Source organism: Canis lupus, chromosome 12, assembly GCF_011100685.1.
Source record: "Canis lupus familiaris isolate Mischka breed German Shepherd chromosome 12, alternate assembly UU_Cfam_GSD_1.0, whole genome shotgun sequence".
NCBI classification, from domain to species: domain Eukaryota; kingdom Metazoa; phylum Chordata; class Mammalia; order Carnivora; family Canidae; genus Canis; species Canis lupus.
Window position 1 is genome coordinate 66,145,508 of NC_049233.1, and position 23,430 is coordinate 66,168,937.

At 42.2% G+C, this 23,430-nt stretch overlaps 1 long non-coding RNA gene across 1 annotated transcript; it reads right to left on the bottom strand.

Moving 5' to 3' along the window:
• Positions 1 to 1,961: 1,961 nt before the first annotated feature.
• LOC111098390 lies at positions 1,962 to 22,466 on the bottom strand. Its single transcript, XR_005367489.1, has 3 exons — positions 22,376 to 22,466; positions 21,757 to 21,825; positions 1,962 to 2,180 (listed from the first exon to the last, which is right to left on the bottom strand). It is a non-coding gene; the product is annotated as an uncharacterized LOC111098390 (long non-coding RNA).
• Between the last annotated feature and the right edge of the window lie 964 nt (positions 22,467 to 23,430).

Here is a 23,430-nt window from a genome sequence, read left to right on the forward strand (position 1 = left end):
TCAACTTTTATTTCAAGTGATGTGGGAAGCTCCTGAAATTTCGTTAGAGGAATAACATAACCTGACTTGTGTTGGAAACTGAGCAGCGTAGTTAGTACATTGAGAACAGCGGGGTAAAGAGCAAGGGTAGAAGCTGGGTGAACGTGAAGGAAGTTGTTGCAGTACGAGGTGATGCGTGGCTCGGACTGGCATGGTGGAAGAGGAGGAGGTGACGAGAGGTTGGATCCTGGGCGTAGTTTGCAAGTGCAGCCAGCATGATCTACTCACGGATTCGATGCGGCCTATGAGAGAAGAGAGGAATCAGGGATGACTCCACGGTGTTTGGCCTTAGCAACGTGAATGATGGAGTTACTGAATGCAGGAAGAGCAGTTTGGGGTTGGAAGTTAGAGGTTGTGTTGTAGATGGGATGACTCTGAGATGGCCTTAGACATCCAAGTGGAGATGTGGAGTAGGCCATTGGAAACGTGAGCCTGGAGCTCAGGGGAGTCGGCCAGGCTGGGGACAATCATTTGAGAGTTTTCTGCAGGGGAGAAGTATTTAAGTTGCGAGCATGGAGAAGATCAGCTGGGAAATAACTACCGCGGGAAAGGGAATCTGGGCACTGAGCTCTGGAGCCCCCAGCACTGACAGCAGGGAAGAAAAAGATCAACCAACAAGGGAGGGGAAGATAGTCAGCAATGGGGGAGGAGAGCCAGAGGCCCCCAGGATAAGAGAAGAAAGTGTTTCAAAGAGGAGGATTTGCTGCCACAGTGTCAAGTGAGAGGAAGCTGAGAAGTGTGGGCTGACTTAGCCAGGGGGAGGTCATTGGTGATCAGAGGGGAGCAATGGAGCGGATTGGGGGAGGGGGTGGAGAAGCCTGACCAAAGGAGGTTCAAAAGAGAATGAGAAGAGAGGAGTGAGAGACAGGGCATTTAAACAGCTTCTGGGAGGAATTTTGCTGCAGAGATGAGTAGGAAGCATGGAATGGCAGCTAGAGAGAGATGTGAGACCAAGACAGTATTTTCTTCCTTTTTTGCTTTTTCTTAAGGTGAGAGAAATGATAGGGATTTGTGTACTGATGGAAAGAACCCATTGGAGAGGGACAAACTGGTGATGCAAGAGAGCTAATGGGGATGTCGGTGCTAGGGACGTGGGGAGATGCAAGTGCGTGGGATCTGTTGTACAGAGAGGGGCTGCTCTTAGAGGAGGTCTCCATCCCTAGTTGGGAGAAGCAAAAGGGGAGCAATGCATGTGGTCCCAGGTGAAGGTAAGTTGGCAGAAGCAGTGGCAGGAATGGTTAAATGTGGGTATTCTCTACCCATTGTTTCTTTTCTTTTTGTAAAGATTTTATTTATTTATTCATGAGAGACAGAGAGAGGCAGAGACACAGGGAGAGGGAGAAGCAGGTTCCCTGCAGGGAGCCCGACGTGGGACTCGATCCCAGGACCCCAGCATCATGCTCTGGGCCAAAGGCAGATGCTCAACCACTGAGCCACCCAAGTGCCCCTCTACCGATTGCTTCTTTTTCCCCCTGGGAAATCAGAAACAAGATAATCAGCTGAAAGGTAGAATGGAGGAAGGGGTATTGGGGGTTTGGGAAGGGAGGAACACACGTGGACTGGGGAAACAGTGGATGTGTCAGGCCAGCCCTTACGTACCCTGAGTCCAGTGGCCTTAATTTCAGTGATCAGCAGGGTTGTGAGCTAATCTCCACTGTGGGTGTGAGGGGACAGCATGGGTGGAGATGTGAATTTAAATAACTCAGAAGGTGGACAAATAACCTTAGAGAGAGAGAGAGAGAGAGAGGAGTAGGATCAAGGGCAGATGGGGATGGGTTGCAGGACTGGGGAAGGAACTGGGATGGCCAGGAAGGAACTGGGGACGCATTCATGATTTTGAGAAAGGAGGGAAGGAGTGTATTAGTTATCTTCTGCTGCGTAACAAATTACCACAAACATGGCAACTTAGAACAACACACATTTATTATCCCATGGTTTCCTTGGGTCAGGAATCTGGGCATGTCCTCTATTTCAGGGTCTCTCCCGAAACTTCCCAGCTTCCACGGCTGTTGACGACATTCGGTTCCCTGTGGACCGAGACTGAGGGCCTCCCTTTCATGCTGGCTGTCACTGGAGGCTGCCCTCGGTTCCTGGCCACGCGGGCCTCTCCATACAGTGGAGAACTCCCTGCAAAGGAGAGTCTGCAGGCAAGAAGGAAGTCACGGCGTGAAGTAATGTGACCACAGAAGTGACATCCCCTTTGCCATATTCCACCAGTTGGAAACAAGTCACAGGTCCCACCCACGCTTAGGGGAAGGTAATTTCACGAGGGTCTGAGTATCAGGTGGAAAGGATTATTGGGAGCCGTTCTAGAGTCCGTCTGTGACAAGGAGAAGCGGGTGAAATGTATTTTTGAATACAAAGAAGGAAAACTGAGGAAGCGAAAACAAAATAGAGGGCCCCTCTTCTAGTGAAAAAAGAGATGATGTCACCCCTGGAGAGAGAAAAGGCCAAAATGGGGGGGCGGGGGAATGTATGTGACAGGCAAAGGGAGTTTGTAGGTCGGTGGCTCCTGAAGAGCGCCACGGGGCCAGCTGGATTAGAAAGTGTGGATTTGCTCTGGAGCCAATTGGCAATGACGAGACGTGCTTGAGCAATAGATGGTGCCCTATTTTCAGTCTGAAAACTAATGGAGGGAGGGGTTGACCCAGGTTTGGGTATTCCGACAATTCAGGGTCAGGTGTGTATTAAAAAGGTGTGTTTAAAGGTCAGGATCAAGAGTCTTTATGGTGCTGGTAAGAAAAAACTCAAGTGACTCAGAGTCCTTTTTCTATTTCCTACTTCCACGTTTCTGCTTCGCCAGCTATTCCAAGGTAAGTGTGGAGGTTCCCAGGTTGGCCTGGCTCTGTGAGGGCCAAGAGTCCGCCATGATGCAGGGTCAGGTGGCTGCAGGCCTTCCAGGCTGCCTCACTGGGGATGTTGCAACACAGAAACTTCTCTGGAAGCAACTTGGAGGCCCTCAAGTCCCCTCCCTACCTCCAAAAACCTCCTGCTGCTTCCAGGGGCTCTCATCAAGCCTTCTCAAGGGCCAAGACCTCTCTCACCTGTGCCCTCCTCTACCTCAGCCAGTGTTTTTCAAGCTCCTTTGGGCGGTCAGCCCTGTTCCAGTGGGTGTAAAGGGAGTTATTGAAAGTCAATACCTTGACCTTGAAGTCACAACTGCTCAAGAGGTGAAAATGCTGAAGTAAGTAGAAGATGCTCTGGTTAGTTTGGTAAGAAATTTCATTCTCGGTTCCCTGAATTAGCTTTAAGCAAGGACGGTAGCAGAAATAATAATCCTGTGTGGGTAGACTTCAGGAGGAGAACATAAGCTCTTGGCTACATGTAACTCTGGTGATTGAGAAGTGTTTTATTTAAAGCTTAAGAGTCAATGTAAAAGTTTTCTTGTTTCAGCAAAGTCTTAGAGAAAGGATAATTACTTCCCACATGAAGAGAGCTATGTTGGGTCTCATTCATCTTGGTACCCGCATCACCCGGCCCATTGCAAGCCCTACATTCTCCTTCAAGAAGCATCTGTTGAGGGGCAGCTGGGTGGCTCAGTTGGTGAAGCGTCTGCCTTCAGCTCAGGTCATGATCTAGGGGTCCTGGGATCGAGCCCCGCATCAGGCTCCCTGCTCCGTAGGGAGTCTGCTTCTCCCTCTTCGCCTGCCCCTCTCTCTGCTCATGCTCTCTTTCTCTGTCTCAAATAAATAAATACAATCCTAAAAAAAAAAAAAAAAAAAAAAGCATCTGTTGAGCTGAAATGAGCAGCTCTAAGGGTGAGATAGTAGCAAATCTGAATGATAGTAGCAAATTACCCCTGAATGACATCAAATAAGTGGAAATGAAAAGAAATCCTGTGCTTTTTAATAGCGATGCTTAGTGAGTTGCTGCTGTGTGGATTCCTTTACTGTCTTCCTGCTTTAAAGAGACACTGGTTTTAAAATTTTATTTATTTATTTATGTATTCATTCATTCATCCATCCATCCATCCATTTATTTTGAAGTAATCTTCACAACCAGCATGGAGCCCAATGCAGGGCTTGAACTCATGACCCTAAGATCAAGACCCGAGCTGAAATCGAGAGTCAAATATTTACCCAACTGAGCCACCCAGGTGCTCTGAAAAGACACTGCTTTTTAAAGACACAGACTCAGGCTCTATTTTTAAAAGAAAACTCTGGGTTGAAAGATAGAGAAGAAAATGGACATGACCCATATTCTCACCATGCAGAATTAAGGACTATTAAATTTGGACATATTTGCTTTTTCGCTCAGTACTCTGTTTTTAAAGCCTACATTAGTGCAACGACGTCCTGAAAAATACGAGGTGTGTCCGTGTGTGTGCACAGTGTGAACCCACAAGTTCATGCTCACACATCTGTGGCATTTGCCTGGTCTTCCCCAGAGTTTCTGAGTTGGAAAAAGCTATGTTACAAACCACTGTGGCAATAACAGAATAACGAAGCCGTGACTTTACATGTCAAGGTAGAGCGCACTGTCCAAATAATACATTTTTAAAGCATGGAAACTGTAAGTAATCCATACCCACAGGAAAAAAATTTAACGGGACCCTTTTGGCCTTTAGTCTGTCAGTTTTTCTTTCCAGAGGCAACCAGGACTGCCAGTTCCTTGCGAATGTTTCCGGAGACATTATTTGCATATACAAACATATATTTCCTATTTCCTTACCCAGCTGGTGGCATGCTATGTATAGTGTGTTGTACATAAGCATAGAGTTTTGAAATTTGAGGAAGTGTTTCTTAACAGTAAGCCTTTTTATTTATTTTGTTTTTATTTTTTAAAAAAGATTTGTTTATTTGAGAGAGAGAGCGCACGCACGAGAGCGGAGGTGAGGGTGCAGAGGGAGGAGAGGGAGAGAATTTCAAGCCGATTCCCTGCAGCATGGGGAGCCCCACACGGCCTTGGGTCCCATGACCCCGAGATCATGACTTGAGCCAAAACCAAGAATGGGATGCTCAACTGAGTGAGCCACTCAGGCGCTCTAGCAGTAGGCCTTTAAAAAAACTTTTTTCAGGGTATTAAGAATAATTGACATGCAAAATGTAGGTTTTCTGGTTGTGTGAATTTGTAGTCATGGCCTTCCTTCTTCCTCGGTCTTAACTCAGGTGATCAGAGAAGGTCCTCCAACCGGCTGCACAGGCCCCCAAAACCACAAATTCCCATGTCAGCACTAGGTAGTTCGCTCTTCCTCTCTCTGGGTGAGCTTACTTAAAAGCCCACAAGGAAACCCTTTATGGTTTTGGTAGCTAAACCCAAATCCTGTAGAACACAACAAAGCCAAAGAGAGGGAAATTGGGGGCTCAGTTTAAAATACAGCTGTTGGCAAGCCCACACTCAGTTGCTGGAATGACAACCAGCTGGGCGGGCTAAATTTAGCTTGGAGCCTTCAATATGGTCAGCTCTCGAATGTCCGCGGGCTCTGCACAGAGAACTCTTGTCTCCTCTCTAGGGCTGGTAGTCAGAAAGGAGCAATGTTTGTCCAAAACGCTGACTTTGTGAAACCAACCTAGTCGATCTGGTGTGATTTAATAGGCTATAAAAGGTTTGATTTACAGCTGATCAATAGGCAAACGGTATGATTTGTTGTCAGGGGAATACAGAGCACAGGGACGAGGAAGATGCCAAACAGTGGGAAAGGTTAATTAACATTGTAAAGTTCATTTTAAATTTTGATTAAAGGAAAAAAAAAAAAAAAAAAAGAATAAACGAACTGTAAGCAGGTTCCCTGGCCTGCAGGGAACTAAAAAAAGGTGAGCAGAATCGGTCTCTTCCATGTGGTCCTCCCCACTCATGCTCTGTCCCAAAGCACAGGGAGCAACTAAACTTGGGTTCAAGTCTTGACTTATCACTTGGTTAGCCTCAGTTGCCTGCATCTTTTTCAAGTGAGAGCGTTGGAAATGAGCTCTAAGCCTCTGAACCTCCAAGTTTGGGATTCTTGGTGCTTTTGAACCTGGAGTTGCTCTATACCCTCCGCCCTCTGGAACCCCAAGTGGCAGGTAAGCACAGAGGCCTCCATGCCTCGAGATGAGACCATGTTCTGAAAATATAATTTGGTAAGGGGGGAACACAAGGACCCTGAGAGAGCCGGGCATCCCCCCAAGTCCTGTGGACAGCACCAAAGAAGGCCTGACAACCCACACCATGGCCCAGATGTCCGCTGGGCCTCCTGTAGAAGGGGCATGTGACATAGTTTATGGAAAACAAACAGGACGAGGTTGCCAAGTATGGCCTAGGTGGTACCCAGGGAGCAATTGCAATGACTTCTGATTTACTTACCGCACTCACATGTGCAAAGAAAATGTCTATCCCGGTCCTCCCGAGGCCCCTACACACTGGTTGGTGATAAAGAGAAGCCAGATTGAGTCTGACTAGTTTAAGACTTAGATGCAATGATTTAAACACTGTCTTTAGGGCTCCTTCACCTTCATGATTCAGTTGCTCAGTTTTCTGGACTTTTCCCCTCTGTCTTCTGCTCCTGTCTTAGAAGGTATTTAGTGGAGGGGGTGACAGAAAAGGCTTTATGGCTGTCATGGCCATTGGAGGTGGGGAGGGTCCCCTGGTCTCACGCTGGTCTGTACGTATGAACACTCTCCATGACCTCCAAGCTATGGTTGGGCTGCTTTGGTGTCCTCTTGGTCTCAGCTGCCTACAAACTCCTGGTCCATTCTTTCTCAACCTATTTGGGGGCCCACTGCCCCTCCCCATGGATCTGGGTCCTCTTCCTCTCTTTGAGTCCCTGTCACCCTCTCCCTCTGGGCCCTGGTCAGGCTGCCCACCACAGCCCTGGCTGCAGAATGACTTTGCCCCCAGCCGTATTCGGGCCCTGGCAAGTCTCCTGGCTCAGGGGAGCAGATGGATATTCAAGATGATACAAGCTAGACTCTTCTCTACCTGTGAGCTAAACATCTTAGGGGTGGGGTACAGGACAGAGACGTCCTCCCAGAGGTGGCCATGCCGCCTCCACAGGCCCTGGGGGAACAGCAGAGGTCCTGGGGGTGGCCAGGAGAGTGGGTTCCACAGTCTCACGGGCCTGGCCTCCTCCCCATCCTTGTCCTTAGCACTGGCGTGGCTTCAGGCAGGGGCCTTGGGCACGGCCTCACCGGAACAATACACACTCCACAGGGGTGCGGTGATGGCCAAGGGGACTTCTGGTGAAGCAAGCAGCTCCTCTCCTTTGTGAGGCAGCAAGGCTGGGGGGAGAGAAGTACCCTTTGCTAGGGTGGCAGGGGGTGGCCCCGTTGCTCCCCAAGAGTTCTCGCCCCAGCCCCACCCGCTCCGCAGACTGCACCCTGCACCCACCCTGTGCCCACCTTCTGCTTCCTTCTGTATCTGTTTATTAATGTGTCAATGACTGAAATACCACTCTCTGATTGGCCAATGAGCCGTTTTTTTAAAATAGCAAATTTCATGCCATCAATTACCAAACGTCCTTGGGGATGAAGTCAACTTAAACAGTGATTGGCCGACAGTACAATAACAGGGGGTCCCTCCCTCCTGGGGCTCCCAGGCAGCTGGCAGAGACACAGCTGAACGCACCGGGGGTGGGTACCTGAGTTGTCAACAGGCCCAGGACCGGTTAGGGCACCTCTCTCAGGAAAATGATTAAGAAAATTGAGATCCACCTGCACACCAAGTACACTTGCTGCTTCTCTGGCAAAATCAAGACGAAGAGATGAGTTTCCTGTGTGAAAACAGCAGCCAGCAGTGCCTGGACCTACACCCCCAATTGTGCCGACCCAGTGAAGCCTGCCATCAGATGACTGGCGAATGACTGGGAACCCGTAGATGCTCCCCCGTATGACACAAGGCTAGCTAGGATGAGTGGGTGGATCTGTGTAACCAAGTAAAGAGGGGGTCGTGTGCCCCGGCGCTGCCTTCCTTGGGCCAACCCCAGGCACGGCGTGCTCTGTCTTGGGTCCAGGGAAGGTAACCAGGTGATTCCCCAGAGTTGTGATGCCTTCCAGGTCCCTCTTCAGAGGCTGACTCTTCATTCTCCAAATGCTCCCTCCTCTCTGTAGGTGGCCCACCCCCAGGTGAGTCTCCAGTCCCCTGCTGCCACCTTGGCTAGAGGGAAGGATAAGGTATCCTGCTTGATGGTAAGAAGTGTTAACCCTGGGGCACCTGGGTGCCTCAGTTGCTTAAGCATCTGCCTTTGGCTCCGTCATGATCCCAGGGTCCTGCGATCAGGCCTTGAGTTGGGCTCCTGGCTCAGCGGAGAGTCTGCTTCTCCTTCTCCCTCTGTGCTCTCTGTTTTTCTCTCTCTCTCAAGTAAATAAATAAAATCTAGAGAGGAAGAAGAGGAAGAAAGAAGAAGAAGAAGAAGAAGAAGAAGAAGAAGAAGAAGAAGAAGAAGAAGAAGAAGAAGAAGAAGAAGAAGAAGAAGAAGAAAGAAGAAGGGGGAGGAGGAGAAGAAGGAGGAGAAGAAGAAGAAGGAGAAGAAGGAGAAGAAGAGGAAGAAGAGGAAGAAGAAGAAGAGTCAACTGCAGGATTTGCATTTTTAAGCCTTCTATGATTAAATGAAATGAAAGGCTTTTTCTCTCCTTAATGGGGTTTTAGGTCTCAGTAGGTAGGAGGGGAGATGTTCCATGTTAGGGGCAATGGCCCTAGGTCAATAAGTGCTCCTGGAATTGTCCTAGGCCTGTGCAGTGACTGGTTGGCCCTTAGGGAACCCTGGCATAAGGAGCCAGAGCCTAAGGGTGGCCCAGGTAGGATGGAGTTTGATCCCAAAAAAGCCAATGAGAGGAGAATGCTCACCTTCACTTCTTGACCTAAAGGCAGATCCACCTCCTTCCTGTCCCTGCCTTGCGGGTCTTTGATGCCCAGACTCCTAGATTCATACCTCATCATACAAGTGACGGCACTTTAGATCACATTTAATGATTTCTTTGTACGAAACTCCCAGCTTTATTTCCTACCCCTTACCTCCCCTCTACCTCTTTGTTAACTTCCCCTCCTAATAAAATCTCTGCGACGGGAATGTCACTGAAATCATCCTTTTTGGTAGTAGAGGTCTTATTTTATAGGACAGCCGCGGAGGCATTCTGGGAACATAAAATGCCACATCAATAATATAACTAGAGCAGAAAGTCTGACTGGAGAATGAGAACCCCAAAGAGAAATTAGAAACATATTGTTTGCTTAACTTTAGGGGCCAGAGAAGTGAAGGAACCAATTTAATTTAAGGGCTAGTCCTGACAGGGAATCCAGTCGCGTCAGGAAAGCTGCAAGTCAGAGAAAGAATTCTTTAAAATCAAAGGAGGCTTGTTGTGTAACAATCCTGTTGGAAGGCCAGCCCTCTTCTTGGAGGTGGACCCCAGCAGTCCAAATGAAGGCAGGCAGGTTAAAATGTCAGGTTGCTTAGCTAAGGGGAGCTGCCCCCACCCCCCCCCCCCAACGTGCTATTTGACTTCTGGTTACTTCTGTCCATGATTCAAGTTATTTATATACCGTGTAGAATCAAAACAAGGCCATGAGGGCTCAAGAATAAACTGGTTCAGTATCAGTTTGCAGAAGTGTAAGTTAGGAGTTAGGCTTTTCATTCCATTTCTTTCTTTCCTTTTTTTTTTTTTTTTTTTTTTAAAGTAGTTTTATGGTTTTGTCATAAGCCACCACAAAACCTAATCTGGAAGTCTGTGGTGTAAATAAAATGAAATGAAAATTTCTTTGCTGTCAAACACACAATTCTCTGGTTGCAAATTCTTTCCCACCACTTCTGGCAAAATGGAGAGTAAATGCCTCTAATCCTAAATTCAAGGGCAGGCCTCAGTGGGCCTCGTTGATCCTTCCTCTCTGCTCCCCAACTGGAAATAATGAAACTTCTTCTTCCATGAAGCCGGTGCTCATTCCAGTTCCCAAACCAAACCCTCTCTTCTACATTCACAAATGCTGTCCGTCTTCCTATCATCTCTCTGCTTCTATCTTGCAATATATGTATTTACTTATTTTTATGTCTACCTCTCCACCTGTACTGCCTCGCAACTCCTACACTATAGGTTCTTGGAGGGCAAGAACTGACGTTACTTATCTTTGTGACTCCTGGGATGCCGAGAATAATATCTTGAACGTAGCTAACTCTTGATAAATACATGTTGATTGGTGGTGGGTCAAATTTTTTATAAGGACATTATCAAGAAAGTGGCACCTCAACAATTCATGGAAACCGTCTGTGCTAATTGTGTAAGGCATAGGGGGTCGGAGTTCCACAACCTGCCAGAGAAGCCCACCTTTTAATCGCTTTTCAAAGCAAGCTTTTATGACTTTGGCATGCTGGAGTACAATGTTTCTGCAATTTTTCTTATTTTCTCTAATTTTAACTTTCAAAGAGTTAGGGAGATGCTGGTCTACACTTTATAAACTTGGAGCACGATGTTAAATCAGAATTTTCAAAAGCTACTAGAGCAATTTGATCTGAATAGGAAGGAACCAAAAAACCCAAAGGAGACTGGGCTTTGAGTTGGGCAAGAGACTACGGGGCACGTTTAAAAATGTTTTCCTATTTAAAAGCCAGGCTTACTCTGTAACTCCTTTGACAAAGTGTACCAAAAAGCTCTAGTTCTTTGTGCCAAATAACAATGCATACTCAGGCTATTAAAAGACAATCTGAAGAGGACTTATTTCCCCCACCTTACTCCCAAAAGGATCTAAGTTGGCTTTATACAAATATACACAATATAGCAAACTAAAAACTAACAGAGATAGGGGAAAAGGAGAAAAAAGATGGAATAGTAAGATAAAGACAAGGATAAAGTTAGTACACAGACGTGTATGTTCAAAGTTCTTGCACTTGTCCGAGTGCCAGGGTGGCTCAGTCCATTGACTATCCAAATCTTGATCTCAGCTCAGGTCTTGATCTCAGGGTCATCTCAGCCTCTCCTTGGGCTTCACACTGGGCATGCAGGCTACTTAAAAAAATTGGCGGGGGGGCACCTGGGTAGCTCAGTTGATTAAGTGTCGACTCTTGGTTTCAGCTCAGGTCATGATTTCAGGGTCATGGAATCAAGCCCTGAGTCGGGCTCAGTGCAGAGTTGTCCCACTGTCCCTCCCCTCTCTCTCTCTTTCTCTCTCAATCTCTCAAATAAATAAATAAAATCTTAAAAAAAATTCTTGAACCTCTCAGTTTGAATCTGAGTTTCCTGGGGACCAAAGCAAAGAAGGGAACGCAACTGGTGACGAATTTCACAGTGTGTTTCAAAATCAAACCTAGTTCTTGGGGCACCTGGTGGCTCAGTGGTTGAGCATCTGCCTTCGGCTCAACTCAGGATCCTGGGGTCCTGGGATGGAGTCCCGCATGGGGCTCCCCACTGGGAGCCTGCTTCTCCCTCTGCCTGTGTCTCTGCCTCTCTCTCTCTCTCTGTGTCTCTCAGGAATAAATAAATAAAATCTTAAAAAATAAAATAAAATCAAACCTAATTCTTTAGTGTTTGGATGCAGAATACTGCACCCCACTTCTCAGTGGTTTTCTCCATTTCGATTAGTTGCTCTGGTGCCTGCCATGGTGAACCACTGTGTTTGAAACTGTAGGATAGAGAGGCGGCCAATAGCCTGCTGTGCAGCTCTCTCTAAGCACCGTGCCCAATCTTTTCATGAGTCAACCCAACAAAACTGGTGAGAAAGGTCAAAAGAAGTCATTCTCTGTGGCAGTGTCGCTGTCACATGCAGGATTGTCAGCAGGGGTCCTAGTAGTGAGAATTACACCAGAAAGACACCTTTCGAGAAGTTGAAAAGGGCCAAAGAGTCTTGAACATATTCTTAACAGTTGCCATCTCTCCTCTTTCTGCCCTCCAGACACTAGGAGATTCTCTGGTGCTGAAAGCCCCGGTGTGGGTGTGCTTCTCTCAGGGTCCTCTGCCGGGGGCCCCTGACTCCCCAACTGCCTCTCTTCCTTTCCCAAAGAGGAGAAAAGATGACACAGTCTCTCTCAGAGAGCCATTAGGAGGAAAGCCATGGAAGTAAAATAATTAATACAATGACGTGCACGACTGACATATAAGCCTCCCAGAAATAGAACATTTTTTAAGAGTGGCTTTTCAGCCCACTTAAAACTCTAATTACCTGACGAGAAGATTGATTGATTAATAGATGGTGAGTATAGACAGCAGAATCAGAGATGTTAAAACAATGACACCATCTCTGTGTCTCTTGCACAGTGTAGGGACCACTTTGTCATCCATCAGAGGCAAAGGATTTAGCAACTTGACCTCCAACTTCTAAAAATTTACAACTCTTGCCCTAGTGGTACATGACACATACTGGAGTCACTTAAACCAGTTACCTCACTAAGCTTTGATCTTAATTTATAAAGGGAATGGTGAAAGAAGTCATTTTAGGAAACTTGGACATGAAAGTAATAGGAATACTTTCTCTTCCCTCTTTTCCTATCACTCATCCTCCCTCCCTCAGCCCTTTGGCGAATGTAAACCCAATTAACATGCTTGAAATTGGATGTCCTTAAAGTTGAAGCACTTTTCTTTACACCATTCCCAAAGTTGCTCTGCTTCTGGACAGCCTACAGTGTCTGCTCGTGTATCACTCCACTGTCCCACTTCCACATAAATCATTCCAACTGGTGTTGGCTATAACCCTGAGGGCAGGTTACTTGTGCCAAGGGGCTAGATGTGAGGTACCCACTGCTTGTCACTCAAGGTGGCCTGTGCCACCTTCCCCAGATTGCTTTGTCCTATGTGACCTATAATGGGATTATCAGCAGCAATTATCAAGAGACAGCAGCTTGTGGAGATACATATATCCTTGTATTTTTTCATATCAAAATCCAAATTTTGCTTTAGGTTGTCCTCTATATAACCAGGTTCCAGATATGAGCATCTGGGTAATTTTGAACTTCTCAATAAACATTCTCAATATTTTGAACATACTTTATGTATTCATTATTTTTTAAATTCCAGTATAATCAACATACAATGTTATATTTGTTTTAGGTGTACAATATGGTGATTTGACAATTCTATACATTACTTGGTGCTTTTCACAGTGAGTATACTCTTGATCCCCTTCACCTATTTCACCCATCATCCCCCTCCCCGCCCTCTGGTAACCACCAGTTTGTTTCTATATTTAAGAGTCTGATTTTTTGTTTGTCTCTGTTTTGTTCATTTGTTTTGTTTCTAAAATTCCACATATAAATGAAATCATACGGTATTTGTCTTCCTCTGGCTCATTTCACTTAGTATTATACCCTCTACATTCAAGCATGTTGTTGCAAATGACAAGATTTCATTCCTTTTTTATGGCAGAGTAATATTCCATTGTATCTACTTATAGTATATGTACATATCACCTCTTCTTTTTCCATTTATCTGCTGATGGACACTTGGGCTGCTTCCATAATTTGGCTATTGTAAATAATGCTGCTATAAACATAGGGGTGCATATGTCTTTTCGAATTAATGCTTTCATGGTCTTTGGGTAAATATTCAATAATGGAATTACTAGATAGTATGATAATTCTGTTTTTAATTTTTTGAGGAACCTCCATAATGTCTTCGACAGTGGCTGTACCAGTTTACATTCCCACCAACAGTACACAAGTGCTCCTTTTTCTCCACATCCTTGCCAGTATCGGTTGTTTCTTGTGTTTTCATTTTAGCCATTCTGATAGATATGAGGTGATATATCATGTGGTTTTGATTTATATTTCCCTGATGGTTGGTGATGTGGAGTATCTTTTCATGTTTATATTGGCCATCTGGATATCTTCTTTGGAGAATCATCTATTCATGTCTTCTGCTCATTTTAAATTGGATTATTTGGGTTTGGGGTGTGTTGAGTTATGTAAGTTCTTCATGTATTTTGGATACTAACCCCTTATTGGATATGTAATTTGCACATATCTTCTCCCATTCAGTAGATTTTCTTTTAGTTTTGTTGATTGTTTCCTTTGCTATGCAGAGGCTTTTTATTTCGATGTAGTCTCAATAGTTTAATTTTGTTTTTGTTTCCCTTACCTTAGGAGATGTATCTAGAAAAATGCTGCTAGGGCTGATGTCAGAGAAATTACTTCCTGTGCTCTCTTCTAGGATTTTTATGCTTTCAGTTCTCACATATTTGGTCTTTAATCCATTTTTTAGTTTATTTCTGTGTATGGTATAAGAAAGTGGTCCAGTTTAATTTTTTGTATGTAGCTGTCTAGTTTTCCCAATGCAGTTTGTTGAAGACACTGTCTTTTTTTCGTTGCATGGTCTTGCCTTCTTTGTTGAAGATTAATTGATTATATAAGTGTGGGTTTATTTCTGGGCTTTCTATTCTGTTTCATTGATCTTTGTGTCTATTTTTGTGCCAGTACCATACTGTTTTAATTACTATAGCTTTGTAGTTATCTTGAATCTTGAATTTTGATACTTCTGTTTTGTTCTTTTTATTCCAAACGTATTTTTTAAAAGAATTTATTTATTTATTCGAGAGAGAGAGAGAGCAGAGGGAGTGGGAGAGGGAGAAGCACACTTCCTGCTGAGCAGAGAGCCCAGCGTGGGGCTCAATCCCAGGATCCTGAGATCATGACCTGAGCCAAAGGCAGACACTTAACTAACAAAGCCACCCAGGCGCCCCTTATTTTGAACGTATTTAAAAATCATATCTAACAGTGACGGAGTACATTGGTTAGATAAGCCTTCCCAAATACTAGTGTTATCTGGGAGAAAAAAAAAATTATAGACATGACTATTAGAAAGCACTGAAGAAGGGTGCCTGGGTGGCTCAGTGGTTGAGTGTCTGCCTTTGGCTCCGGTCATGATCCTGTGGTCCTGGGATTGAATCCCATGTCGGGTTCCCCATGGGGAGCCTGCTTCCCCCTCTGCCTATGTCTCTGCCTCTCCAGTCTCTCATGAATAAATAAATAAAATCTTAAAAAAAAAAAGCACTGAAGAATTACCAAAGCGGAAAGAAACTAGAAAAGAATCTACCCTGGTGATATATATATATATATATTTTTTTTTTTTTGGTAGCAGCTTTTTTTTCCCCACAGATTTATTTATTTGAGAGAATTAGAGAGAGCATGAGTGGGGAGAGGGGCTGAGGGGGAGGAGGAAGCAAGCTCCCTCCTGAGCAGGGAGCCCATCATAGGGCTCGACCCCAGGACCCCTGGGATTATGACCTTAGCCAAAGAAAGATATTGAACTGACTGAGCCACCCAGGCACCCCATGCAGGAGTTTTTTGCTTTAGATAACTTTCAATCTGTGTGCAGCCTTCTTCCAGGTGCAGCAGAAATCCAATCACACTGAGTTGAAGAGTCAGATGGCAGAGTTTGGGGAAGAGAAAAGATTTAGGAAGAGAAGGAGGCCCAGAGTCAGTAAATAAGAAAAAATCTGCAAAAAAAGAAAATCTTAGACTGACCATTGGATGATGCACTTGTGAAGAGATCCAGAGCCCTGATGGAAAAACAGCAGCTAGAAACAAAATTAACAACCTATATTTCAGCTGCTTCCCATCACAGGGAAAATAAAGCTTAAAGTTTGAGTTCAATAATATTAAATATTTGCTAAGACAAAAATTACTCTTTAGAGTAACATAAAAGAATCCAGAGTCCTCACACTGAATCATTTACAATATCCACATGCATTTTTTAAAGTCACTAGATATGACAGAAATAGGAATTTGTGACCCATACTTAAGAAAAAAAAGTTAATAAATTCTAATGCTGAGAAGTTGCAATAGTAGACAAGGACTTTAAAGCAGCTATTATAACTATGTTCAAGGAGTGAATGGAAATAATACATGGTAAGTGAACAGATGGGGGAAACTCAGCAGATAAATAAGCTGTACAAATTAAACACGTGGAAATTATTAAAAAGCAGAAACACATAAATTAAAATAATAAATTCACTCAATGGCTTTAACACTAGATTGGAGTTGGCAGAAAAACGAGTCAATAACTTAAAGATAATTCAATAGTGATCTACTCTGAAGAGCAGAGAGAAAAAAAATTGAAGGAAAACAAAGTCTTAGACTTGTAGGATACTATCAAATCATCTAGTATACCATTGGAGTCCCAGAAGGAAAGGAGAGAGAATGAAGAAGAAAAAAATACCTGAAGAAGTTAAAGTCAAAAACTTCCCAACTTAGTTAAAAATCTAAAATTACAGATCTAGGAAGCTGAATAAACTCTAAGTGGAATAAATATATGCCTAGTGGGATAGAAAACCATATCTAGGCACATTATACAAAAACTCATGGAATCCAAAGATTTAAAAAAAGTTTTAGAAGTTTCCAGAATAGAACAAAACATTTCACGCAGGGGAACAATAATACAAATTACATTTTCCTATACTAAGAAAGAAGAAAAGCTAGAAGACAATGGAATATAATCTTTAAAGAATTGAAAGAAGATATAAACTGGTAAATTCTATCAAACATTTAGTGAAAATAATAATACAACTTCATACAATATCCTTTAAAAAATAAGTGGAAAAATACAATTTTATGAGGCCAGCATAACCCTGATACCAAAATCTGACAAAGGCATTAACAGAAAAGAAAATTAAAGATCAATATACCTCATGAATATTAGACACAAGAATTCTTTTTTTTTTTTGTAATAGAGGGAGGAGGGGGCCAGAGGGAGTGAGAGAGAATCATAAGAAGGCTTCATGCCCAGCACAGAGCTCAGTGCAGGGCTTAATCTTACAACTTACAACCCTGAGATCATGCCCTGAGTTGAAAACAAGATTTGGACTCTTTTTTTTTTTTTTTTTGAGATTTTATTTATTCATAGGAGACACAGAGAGAGAGAGGCAAAGACATGGACAAAGGAAAAGCAGGCTCACCATGGGGAGACTGTCTCAGGACTTGATTCCAGGACCCTGGGATCATGACCTGAGCCAAAGGCAGATGCTCAACCACTGAGCCACCCAGGTGCCCCAAGAGTTGAACTCTTAACCGAATGCATCCTGACAAAGTTTTATCCAAAGAATGCAAGATTGGTTACCATTTAAGATTTCAATAAATGTATTCCTCTGTAGTAACAGAATAACAAAAAGATGATCAATAGAAAAGACATTTGACAGAACTCAACTCTCATTCATGATTTAAAAAACAACTCTGAAAACTTGAAATGCAAGAGAACATCCTCAATCTGATAAATGCTCTCTCTGAAAATCCTACAACTGATACCATATCTATTGTTGTAAAGATGAATACTTTTTTCTAAGATTGGGGAATATCTGCTTTTGCCATTTCTAGTCAACATTTTGCTGGAGGTGTTAGCCATCATTATAAGGCAAGATATGAAATTCAAGTTATAAACATAAGGAAAAGAAGAAGCAAAACTATCTCTATTTGTAGATGTTTATAAAAATCTATAAACAAAGATAATTTCTATATACTAGCAGAAAATAATTGGACAATACAATGAAAACCCAAAATCATTTCATTTATAATGGTAACAAATTATAAATTATTTTAGAACTAAATTTAGTAAAAGACCTTCTATATGGGTACAGAACCTCTGCACTGAAAACTCTGAAACATTACTGAGGGAAATTAAGTGACACTTAAATGAACAGAAAGTTATTCTATGTTCCTATACTGGGTGATGTAATATTTTTAAGATGTCTATTTCCTCAAAATTAATGAATAGATCCAATGACTCTCAACTATAATCCCAGCAGGATTCTGCTTTTGTTATATAAATTGACAAATGATTCTAAAACATTTATAAAAATGCAAAAAGACCTAAAATAGCCAAAATGTTCTTGCATAAGAACGAAGGACTGGACTACTGTGGTAGGTTGAACTGGTTCATGTCCTAATCTCCGGAACCTGTGAATATACTACCTTATTTGGCCAAAGAGTCTTTGCAGATGAATTAAGAATGTTGAGATGGGAAAATATTGTGGATTACTCTGGCAGGATGAATACGAGAGTTTGTATAAGAGGGGCAATAGGATTAGAGTCAGAGAAGGTGATATCATAACAAAAACAGAGATGAGAATGACATAGCCATGAGCCAAAGAATGCTGACAACCTTTGGAAGCCAAAAGAGGTGAATCCAAAAGATTCACCCCTGGAGCCTCCAGAAGGAACCAGCCCAGACAACATCTTGACTTTACCCCCTTGACACTCACCTCAGACTTCTAACCTCCAGAACTTTGAGACTAAATTTGTGTTTTAAGCCACTAAGTTTATAGTAATCTGTTACAGCAGCATTAGAAGCTAATAGAGTTACTATAAAAGACATACCTTATAAAAGTACTGTAATAAAGACAGTGTGGTATTAGCATAGAGATAGTCATAGCAATGAATGAAACAAAATAGAATCTGGAAATAGAGTCCCACATATTCAGTCTACTGATTTTTCAGAAAGGTGCCAAAGTAACTCAATGAGAAAAGGATAGTATTTTCAAAATGGTGCTGGAACAATTGGATATGCACATTTGAGGAATGAACCTTCACCTCACATAATACACAATTATTGGTTTGAGATGGACTATATATATATATATACGCTAAAATAAAAAATCATGTACAAGAAAACACAAGATAATATCTTTACACCCTCGGATTTGGCAAAAAAATGCTCAGATAGGACACAGAAAATAATAACCATGAGAGAAAATAATTAACAAATTAGTCTTCATCAAAATTAAAATATTCTGCTTGTCAAAAGACATCATTAATGAAGTAAATAGACAAAGCACAGACTAGAAAATATTCATAAACATGTTCTGACAAAGGTCTTGCATCCGAATATATAAAAGAATCCCTACAACTCCATAATTTAAAAAATGAACAACTCGGTTTATTAAAAAGAAAAGTACTTGGACAGACACTTCACAAATGAAGACACACAACTAACCAATAACATATGAAAAAGTGCTTAACCTCATTAGTCATCAGGGAAATGGAAATTAAAACCACAATGAAATACCATCCATATCCATCAGAATGACTAACATTTAAAAGATTGATAAAGCTAAATGTTAGCAAGGATATGGCGTAACTGGAATTCTCATGTGTTAATGTATAATGTTGGATGTATGTGTTGGACTATAAAATGGTACAACCACTTGGAAAATGGCTTGGCGGTGTCATACAATTAACATAGAACTGCACCTTTACTCAAAAATTCCATTCCTAGGTATTTATTTATCCAAAAGAAATGAAAACTTTACATACACGTACACACAACACACACACAAACATTTGTACGAGAATGTTCATAGCAGCCTTCTCCACAACAGCCAAAAGCTGGAAGCAAGTCAGTGTCCACAATCAGATAGTAAGAACCTTCTTACAGTGATTCTTCCACCATAAAAACCATATTCCCACAGGAGAATACTGCTCAACAATAATAAAGAGTTACTCAAAAATATGCAAGAGCCTCACAAAATTGTGCTGAACAAAAGAAGGCAAACTCAAAAGAATATGATTGCATTTATGTAGAATCCTAGAACAGACAAAAATAACCAGAAGTGAAAAAAATCAAACAGGTGGCTATCTCCGAATGACTAGGAGGAGACATGAGGGAACGTTCTGGGGGATGAAAATGTTCTACATTGGGAAAGGGGTGCAGGTTGTGTGAGAGTATTCATTTGTCAAAATTGTACATTTGACCTTTGTGTATTTTAATATGTAGAGATGACCTAAAGGAACCAACAGCAACAATTATACTAACTGGGTGTAGGGGAGGGTGTTGAAGATGCAGCTGAAACCATAATGGCAGAACACTGACAATTATTTTTTAAAAGATTTTATTCATTTATTCATGAGAGACAGAGAGAGAAAGAGAGGCAGAGACACAGGCAGAGGGAGAAGCAGGCTCCATGCAGGAGCCCGACGTAGGACTGGATCCCAGGACTCCAGGATCACGTCCTAAACCAAAGGCAGATGCTCAACTGCTGAGCCCCCCTAGGCGTCCCAACACTGACAATTATTGAAGCTGGGGGTTGGGTACACGGGGGCTCATGTATTGTTCTGTTTGCTTTGTCTACATTGGAAATTTTCCATAATAAAGTTTTAAAAATATAATAATCGATAGGTAATCCCTTTCGATTATAGCAAGATCCACTGAACATTATCTAGTATTTTTAATTAGTTGGAGGTTAAAAATGAGAAATTAAGTGGCTTTCACCAGGAATGTGCTTCTCTTTATTTCTTGGATCATCTTCATTTGTTTCAACGTTCAGAAATAGAAGCGAGAAAGCTGAAACCCCACAAGGAAGTGTATTGAGCGTTATAACTAACATTTCCTCAGAGAACAGCTTCAAAAATTTGATTTCATTAGAAAATTCACAAGTCTTCATGCCAGCAAACTGCATGAGAATATGTCTGATAAACCCAAAACATTAAATTGTCTAATTTCTAAAATTCTGCTAGACACTTAAAAATGGTTAGTATGTTAAATTTTATATGTATTTTACCACAATTGGAAAATGTTTATGTAAGTAAAAAGTTCCAAATGAAGGAATGAAATGTTTTTCTTTTTCCTCCACATGCTCAATATTTATTTCTCTTACCCTTTGATGTCACATGGTACTCATTATAACAGTTCCTGGAAATAAGACACTTCAAAAAAAAATACTTCAAATAATTGTCAAGTCCCCAACAAGCAAAGATCTGGGATACCAATATTTTCTGAAATTTATAAACATAAGTGTTTCATGAATAGTTGATTCATCGGTAAAAACTTCTTGATGAATCTATGTTTTGCAGCCTGTTTTATGCCAGCCTTTTTATTTCATAATTTAAAAACCCCAATTTGGGGGTGAGGGCAAGAAGAAGAAATAAATGGGTTCCATGTATAAAGAAAATCTCCATAAAAATTCACTGAAGCAATCCTTAGAGAAAGAAGTAGAACTGTAGAACTGACTTTTCACAAGGTTCTAATTTAGATTTTCTTCAAGTGTGTAAGCTTTCACCCTGGAATGTCTCTGGCCAGGCTACCAAGAGTTTTGAAATCTCTTATTTCCTGGGAACATGGTGGCTTTAGAAACAGAACAGATCTTCCTCCAGGGCAGCTTTGGGCAACCAGACAGTCAGAACAACTCAGCTGACCTGGCCAGGTAGTAGGGCTGGAGTGGGGGTTTTCTGGAATGAATGAGCACCCATTGCTATCTTCTATCCTTGAGTCACTTGGTCGGAGATGTAAAGTCTTGAGGGAAAGAGTCATGCCTATGCTCCTGTTTATCTCAGACATAACATAACTCAGGGTCCTTTGGCTGCAAAGATAACCTGAATTCCATTGATTTAAATAATATGGAAAAGTATTTTTCACCTAACAAATAATGTGGAGATGAGATGAGTTGGTTGAGTCAGTAGCAAAGTAATGCTATCGAGAATTTAGATGAATTCCATCTTTCTGCTCTGCCATTTTAATTGTGTCAGTCACTAGATGGCTAGAGCAGCTCTAGGCTTCAAAGCCCCACACACCATCATCCAGAGGCAGAACAAGGGGACTATTGTGTCCTTGTGTCTCTTTTTAAGAGCTAAGAAACTTTTCTCAGAAGTCCCTCAGCAGATGTCTCTTTGTACCTTACTGGTTAGAATTGGGTCACATGCCTTTTTTTGCATCAAGGAAAATGGAATTTCTGTAACTGGCTTAACAACAACAACAACAACAACAACAACAACAAAATATATATATAGTCCGCCTGGACAAAGTTGGGTAAATTTTTGTAGACATTTGTCATATTTGTGGCTCCCTATACTGAGAAATTTCCCACATTATGAGGCCTGGATACACCCAGGATGGAAGTAAAACTCACCAGCAGGCAGGTATGTTCGGCTGCAGGTATGTTGCCTGGACTCCACTAATCAGACATATCTACGTAAGACTGAAATTTAGAATAGAGCAAAGTTAAGGAATTAAGTGCCAGGCAAAATCCTTTTTCCAGTGAAGAAGGTGGAGGAGCATTGCAGAAAAATCGTGTAGTTTTCAGAGATAACTGTGCAGTACCATTCTGCACATAGCACCCACCTTATAGGTGGCAGTGGCCGCAGGTCTCCATGGGTGCAGTTTGGTGGCATAATTTGGGTACTGTTCCAGGTTATATAGCTTTTAAACCTGATTTTCTAGCGCTCTGTGGGATTCTGTGAGTTCCTTATGTGCCTAAATAAATTCTTTTCTGGCTTAAACGAGCTTGAATTGGTTCTGTTGTTTGGAACCAGTAACTCAGCAAGGAAGAAGTGGAGAGTGCCACGGGTAGGCAAAACCATGTCTACCACAGTAGGGCATCAGTAGGTACTTGGCGTTATAAAGCACCATTGGGTTGTATTCTGTTAAGTGCACCCCCAGTACAGAGAAGAAAATGTGAACGGAGCCCCAGAATCGGTGCCCTGTTGCCAAACCTGGCTTCCTTTGGGATGGCTCAAGGACTTTCTTACCTTTCTCTGAAAATCTGTTCTTCCTCTTGCTCTCCTTCATCATTCCAATAAATTGCCTTCAAACCCTGAGAATTTTCCCCCTTGGCCTAGTGGGTGGGTGTAACTCAATACTGCGTAGAAGAAAATCACTGACCAGTCTGGCCAAGTCCAGCCAAGCATAAATAAAAAGGTTTAAAAAACGAGATACTGTAAATGCTTAATTTTGTATCCTCCTACAAATAACTAAAAGGAAATGAACCTTGCCTGCAATTTATTTCACATTTTTATTTAGGAAAGAAAGAAAGAAAAAGAAAAAAGAAACCCATCATGGAAACATTAATGCAACTTCCAATAACAGAAGGAACTGCATTTACAATTCTGACTCTCCCCCTGCCTCGACAGAGCTGCTTGTGCCTCTTAACATTGCATTATTTGCATATCTCGACTGGGCCTTTATACTCATTAAGTGGGTACAACATATTTTACCTAACCACCAACCACCCCTACTAGATATTTAGGAGGCTGCCAGCATATAAATATTCTTATATTAATTTTGTATTAAACAAGTGTAAAACATTGTCCTTCTTTTGTATAATGCAAATCACTGAATCATATGAATATTTTGAATGGATTGGCCTGGAATTGCTGTTTTGCATTGCTATCAGCAATGTCTGGTGTGGACCAGTTTTACTACACCCCCTCCAGCAATGAATATGTTTTAAATATTTAATTAATTTAATAGAAGCAAAATGAAATCTTATTACCACTTTATTTTGTATACTTTATTATTGAGGTTCTCCTATGATTCTGAGTGTAAAGATTCCCTCATTCAGTATTGTCTAGAGTGTTCCAAGACGGAGTCAGCACCAGGCTCGTGGATTGCAAATGTAATAAGGATGTGCACATTATCAAGAATGTTTCAGACAGTGCCATGTGTTTTTTTTTTTTTTTCAGGAGCTGGTTTTAGGCAGAATTAATCCTTTTAGAGGGTTATTATATTGGATTGTCCTAGTTATGTCAAGGGATGGCCTGGGGGAGGGGATTTTTTCATTTGTCTGAACATTGCTGTACATTTA